At 42.5% G+C, this 6,702-nt stretch overlaps 1 long non-coding RNA gene across 1 annotated transcript in view; it reads left to right on the forward strand.

Annotated features, from left to right (window-relative positions):
• LOC142819263 (uncharacterized) overlaps nt 1-3,498 on the forward strand; it is a 39,900-nt gene extending 36,402 nt beyond the window's left edge. The window contains exon 5 of the long non-coding RNA XR_012897089.1: nt 3,210-3,498. This is a non-coding gene — a long non-coding RNA (uncharacterized LOC142819263). The remainder of the gene's footprint in view (nt 1-3,209) is intronic.
• Nucleotides 3,499-6,702: the final 3,204 nt, after the last annotated feature.

Below are 6,702 nucleotides of genomic sequence, written 5' to 3' on the forward strand. Positions count from 1 at the left end.
CCCAGTGAAAACCCTGGATCTCAATTTCAGGTTCACAGTTTGGTCTGGACCCGAGTTCACAGCTCAGACTTACTGATGTTTTGGGCTGAATGGAGGCTGGGATTTTTAAAGGAGCCCCCAGGAGCGAGGTGCCCTGTTCTCATTGAACACCAAAGACACTTGAGAAAATTCAAAGTCCAAATTGGATCATACTGGTTTTGGGGAACATTTGGAATCTAAACTTGAGTTTGAACTCTCATGCTTGGGAGTGTTTGGGTCTGGTTCTGTCCATTTCAGAGATATGAAACTCAAGTCTGGATTTAGGACCTGAGATTTTGGTTTGTAATTTTCTGGAAGATTTTTCCCCCTGCAACCGTCATGGTGGTGTTAGCAGGGTCTGAATCAATGCTTGCAATACAGCCAGCTGGAATGGGAAAGAAATCCTGGATGTGGTTACGTAAATACAGTTTACTCAGTTGCTTAGGCCTGCTAGATATTCAATTGTTAGAATGGTATTTTGCCTATTGTAACTAATTTGGCTGTTGGCAGGAACAGCAGCAGGTGGCCGGTGGGAGCAGCAGCAAGCATTTGGGAGGCAGCCGGCAGGTGGCTGGTGTTAGCAACGTCAGGTGGCTGGTGGGGTGTCTGGAAGTAGCAGGTGTCAGGCGACTGGTGGGAGCAGCACGTAGGTGGCATTGCTACATGCTCAACAAGTGGAGACATCATGATAATGTACCTATGGATTTGGGGTCTGCAATGACTGAACAGAGCTGTGAATGAGGTGTTTGAAGCAGGGGGAAAACCACACTATATGAATTGGAGGCTGGACTTAAAGCAAGAGACTCAGTTCATTTGACTGGAGTCTACAGGGCAAAGTGCCCATTTAACTTGTTTGTAGCATTACAAAGCATGAAGACGGGAGCCCCTTTTTTGCAGAATGGATGCAGCACAGGCTGTGTCAATAAAATATTCCCTATCGTTATCCAGATACGTGTGAAATTGTTTAGATAAAACAAATCCAACCCCATCCCCAGTAAAATGCAGATTTGGGTCATTTGAAACATTTATCAAATTCATGTTGAATTCTGAATTATTTCAGTCAGAAAAAAAATCCCCAAATCTGAAAAACTTCATCACGTCTCTACATTTTCAAAATGAAATTGGATTTGCAACTTTTTGTGGTAAATTTCACTTCAATTTTATTTTATTTTATTTTTCAAAGACAAAAGAAAAGCCTTAAAAAGGAAATGTGTCATTCCTACTCTGACAAAATATTTAGAAAACAAACCCCAATTATTTCGGATCAACCTGAAACGATTTTTTAAATGTTTTGAGTTTGGCCACCAAAACCAATTTATAAAGAAATAAAGAAATAAATCAGGTTTTTACACAGTTCTGGCGAAGGAGATATTGATACGTTTCAAGCTAGGAGTGCAGTTCCCAGACAGGGAGACATACCAAGACTTTGAACAAGCTCACATGCAAAAAATAAAGTGCAGCTGCAATGGCAGGAGAAATCATAGAATCCTAGAATACCAGGACTGGAAGGGACCTCGAGAGGTCATCGAGTCCAGTCCCCTGCCCCCATGGCAGGACCAAATACTGTCTAGACCATCCCTGATAGCCATTTATCTAACCTACTCTTAAATATCTCCAGAGATGGGGATTCCACAACCTCCCTGGGCAACTTATTCCAGTGTTTAACTACCCTGACAGTTAGGAACTTTTTCCTAATGTCCAACCTAAACCTCCCTTGCTGCAGTTTAAGCCCATTGCTTCTTGTTCTATCCTCAGAGGCCAAGATGAACAAGTTTTCTCCCTCCTCCTTATGACACCCTTTTAGATACCTGAAAACAGCTATCATGTCCCCCCTCAGTCTTCTCTTTTCTAAACTAAACAAACCCAATTCTTTCAGCCTTCCTTCATAGGTCATGTTCTCTAGACCTTTAATTATTCTTGTTGCTCTTCTCTGGCCCCTCTCCAATTTCTCCACATCTTTCTTGAAATGCGGTGTCCAGAACTGGACACAATACTCCAACTGAGGCCTAACCAGAGCAGAGTAGAGCAGAAGAATGACTTCTTGTGTCTTGCTCACAACACACCTGTTAATGCATCCCAGAATCACGTTTGCTTTTTTTGCAACAGCATCACACTGCTGACTCATATTCAGCTTGTGGTCCACTATAACTCCTAGATCTCTTTCTGCCGTACTCCTTCCTAGACAGTCGCTTCCCATTCTGTAGGTGTGAAACTGATTGTTTCTTCCTAAGTGGAGCACTTTATATTTGTCTTTATTAAACTTCATCCTGTTTACCTCAGACTATTTCTCCAATTTGTCCAGATCATTTTGAATTATGACTCTATCCTCCAGAGCAGTTGCAACCCCTTCCAGCTTGGTATCATCTGCAAACTTAATAAGCGTACTTTCTATGCCAATATCTAAATCGCTGATGAAGATATTGAACAGAGCCGGTCCCAAAATATACCCCTGCAGAATCCCACTTGTTATACCTTTCCAGCAGGATTGTGAACCATTAATAACTACTCTCTGAGAACGATTATCCAGCCAGTTATGCACTCACCTTATAGTAGCCCCATCTAAGTTGTATTTGCCTAGTTTATTTATAAAAATATCATGCGAGACTGTATCAAACACCTTACTAAAGTCTAGGTATACCACATCCACCGCTTCTCCCATGGGAAAAGACTAGGTGCTCAAAAGACTTGCTTAGACCTCATTCTCACACTGCAGTGGCTACATTATTCTTAGCACACTAGCTTGATCAGAGGTATTGTGTGAATATGCATTCTCAAGCTAGGAATTACACTGCCAGCTCAAAGTGTAGACACACCCTGCAGGTGTGTCTCCACTGCGTCAAGGACTGATACTGCAACAATTGGTCCACCGGCCATTGATTTATCATGTCTGCTAAGATGCGATAAATCGATCTCCGAGTGCTTTCCCACAACGCTGGTACTGCACCAGAACAAGAAGAGTAGCCAGCACTGATGGGAGAGCAGCCCTGCCAACCTCACCGCACACATGACGCTGCGGTAAGTATGTCGACTTCAACTATGCTATTTGAGTATTTAAAGTCACGTAGATTAGATCAACGGCAGAGGTTAGTGTAGACAAGGCCTGAGACTACCAAGGGTGCTAATTATTATAACCCTTATAATTTGTGCAGCTTATGGGAGGAGTTTATTTGATGTGGACTTTTGCACATTAGGAACTGGACTGTGAACATCTATCGATTTCAAATGACCCACAACAGCCACCAGATGGTAACAACTTGCTGCTGCTGCCCACTGGAGCTGGATTTGAATAGGAGACTGAGAAACCAAATGTTGTTTCTCATTATCAGTCCTTTGAACCTTCGAACCCAGTTTCTGAATTGTCCATTTAAACAAGGTCTTTGCAGGCTGTGTGTGTCTGCAGGCGCTCACGCCTTGCCAAATGCTGTGTATCACAGACTTGACACTCATTAGTTTTGTGATTTTTAACTAGATCCTTTAAAGCAATCCACCAAAATTAATATCCTCATGTTAATAAAACTTGCAAATAAAGTCTATTGATGAAACAACTTCTCAGCAGCTTTATTATTCATTAAAAGGTTTTGAAAAATAAAAATAAGTATATAAACTTTAAGAGTTATAAGGCATTTAAATACTTAATGACTCAGGAAGCTTGTTGGAAAGTAAAAGTAATTCATTTTCTCATTAAACTACCTAAAGCAAATCACAATGACTACACAAGATGCTTTCATTGAATGACACTAAAGCTTGCCAGTACAAATCAACAGGATGTACGCAGGGGAATATGGGTGCTCTCAGACTTGGCTGGGAAGCATGGAAGACTGCCAAATTCAGCACGTTTTACAGGGTTTGGTGTGTTTTAAATCCAGCAGAAGAGCTTCATTTAAACTTGCAGTGTGGCCCAACAAGACCAACAAAATAAGAACCCTACAAACGCATCTTTTCACTCTTCATCCGAAGAAGTGGGTTGTGCCCATGAAAGCTTATGATACCATCTACTTGTTTTGTTAGTCTCTAAGGTGCTGCAGGACTATTCATTGCTTTTTTAAGTTTCTCCTTCAATTAGCAAGTTGGACACCCATGAATGCTATCAAGAGCAATGGCTTCTGGATCTTGTGTTTCTAATACTGTCATTTCCTTACATATTGGATGCTTTAAATCTTGAGGCCTAGTCCAAAACCCAATGAAGAGTCTCTTAATCAGTGATAAAGATCCCATAGCAGGGATGCCGTGTGGCTCAAGCAACCCCTGTGAAGAACTCTAAAATCTTCAAATGACAAGTGTAACCCAGAGGCACTGAGCCCACTGAGAAGGGAGCGCGAAGTCTGGCCCACAGCCTTAGCTAAAAGCCCATTGGCTTTTGGCTCATGCGGTATAGGCTCGTGACTTTAGCTCCTGTCAAGGCTGTTCCCCACTCTTGGCACGAGAAATGCAGAAGTGGGGGCCTGCAAAAGCACCCCAAAACCTGGTCTCTACAGGCTTTGGTACAACATCTTCCCTCAGAATCCTAATAGCCAGATTTTGGGGAATATCCGCTGCCACCACCCAAGTATACCAAGAAAAGCCAGGAAAGAGATTACTTGAGAAACCTCCTTCCTAAAACCTCAGGAGTACCTCAAGCTCTTTTCCTCCAAAGAGCTTGAAAAAGAAAAGAGAAAAACAAGCTGTAGTCTGTGGTAGCTGATTCCTAGACAGTCAGACAGACAGACCTTACAGGTAAAACTAGGACACCAAAAAGAACCGATTCCAGGTTAATTAGAAAAAGAAAACAAACATTTATTATCAAAACAATACTACCGCTGCAAAGCATAGTTAAGGTGACTAGATGGTCAGAGCCACCAATTGATATATACTCATGGGCAGGGCTCGCCGAACCTCGCTCTTCCGGGTTGCAATCTACTCGCTACGGGCGAGTAGATTGTATTATTTCTCAAGCCCTGCTCATGGGGGACCCCACTATGGGCTCAAAAGTTAGTCACAAAAGAGAGGGGAAAAAAAACACTTTTAACAGCACAGACATCAGTTCCGAATCCCCAAACCAGAACACAATAAAACCCGACGGGCTAACTAAAACTTTGCTCTACTTACACATCGTGAGAAGACTTTTCTTGGAGAGAGACAGGCCCATCTCCCTGTTACTTGGAAGAAACCACTCTGATTCAGACAAAGGAGGGAAAAGATAAAAATTCCTTTCTCCCAATTTGAAATCCCTACCTGCATTGTTATTGGCTGACCAGATACCTGGCTAGGGACAGGAGACATAGTTAACCTGTTAGTCACCAGGTTGCTAGTCAGCCCTCATGGTTATGACAGCTCCTAAGGGAGCAGGTTCAATCTCACCCACTGACTAGGGAGGCTAATGAGGGCAACCGAAATTGCAAATGAAGCGCATAATTTAAATATCCCGTGCTTCCTTAGCATGTTCCCAGGTGGTTGCCATTTTGGAAATTGACTAGCCCGGAAGAACTGCCTGCATCTACACGCGGCAGAGAAGGGCGATTCTGAAATAAACCCCTTACTTCGAATTACCAGTTAAACCTCATGCGGTATGGGCTCATGACTAGCTCCTGTCAAGGCTGTTCCCCACTCTGGCACGACAAATGCAGAAGTAGGGGCCTGCAAAAGCACCCCAAAACCTGGTCATGAGGTTTAACTGGTAATTCGAAGTAAGGGGTTTATTTCAGAATCGCCCTTCTCTGCCATGTGGAGACGCGGGCAGTTCTTCCGGGCTAGTCAATTTCCAAAATGGCGACTGCCTGGGACCGTGATAATAAAGCACGGGATATTTCAATCCCACGCTTCATTTGCAATTTCGGTTGCCCTCATTAGCCTCCCTAGTTTGAACTAGGGGGCTAGTGGAGACATACCCCTAGGTCCATTGGTTTTACACAAGCAGACTAAAATATTGCTAGTGACTGGGGAGTGTTCCTCTTTGTCAGTGCTTTTTTGTTAAGCGAATGATGCTGGGTGAGGACTATATCAGTGATTATTTTTGAGGCACAGCAATCTCACAGGGGGATGCTGAATTTTTAATAAGACCCTTCTCATTCCTATTGGAATCCAACACCTGCATGTACAATCACTTTTGTACGACAGCAGATAGACTGACCCAACATTCCAGAAATCAGTTTAGATTTCCACTCTTTTCTCCATTAATGCAATTTGAGCAGGTTCAGAAAATCCCAGACTTTCTTTAGTGAATAAGTATCCACTGAATCAGATCATCATTTTTATTTAAAAACGCGTTGCCCTGTGGCACCTTAGAGACTAACCAAAATATATAGAATAATGAGCTTTTGTGGGCAAAACCCACTTCATCGGATGAATTCAAGTGGATATAATTCACCCGATGCAGTAGGTTTTGCCCACAAAAGCTCGTGATTCTATATATTTGGTTAGTCTCTATGGTGCCACAGGACCAGTCATTTTTAAAGTTACTCAGCTACCCTTCTGAGATCTTTGTATTTAGGTGGGAGTACATTATTTGCTTCATCTCATATATTTCCTTAATGCCATATGGACCCTGTTCCTCAAGCGTTTGGGACATTCCATAACAGAAACACATAATAAATAATAATGATTGAATTAATGAGATTTTACTACACGTCTTTATGTCCAGTTCTTCAATCATTCGTTGGGGCTATGCTAGTAAACAGATATGATGCAGAGTGTGCAAAGGCTGCAGAA

This window comes from Pelodiscus sinensis, chromosome 21, assembly GCF_049634645.1.
Source record: "Pelodiscus sinensis isolate JC-2024 chromosome 21, ASM4963464v1, whole genome shotgun sequence".
Lineage (NCBI taxonomy): Eukaryota > Metazoa > Chordata > Testudines > Trionychidae > Pelodiscus > Pelodiscus sinensis.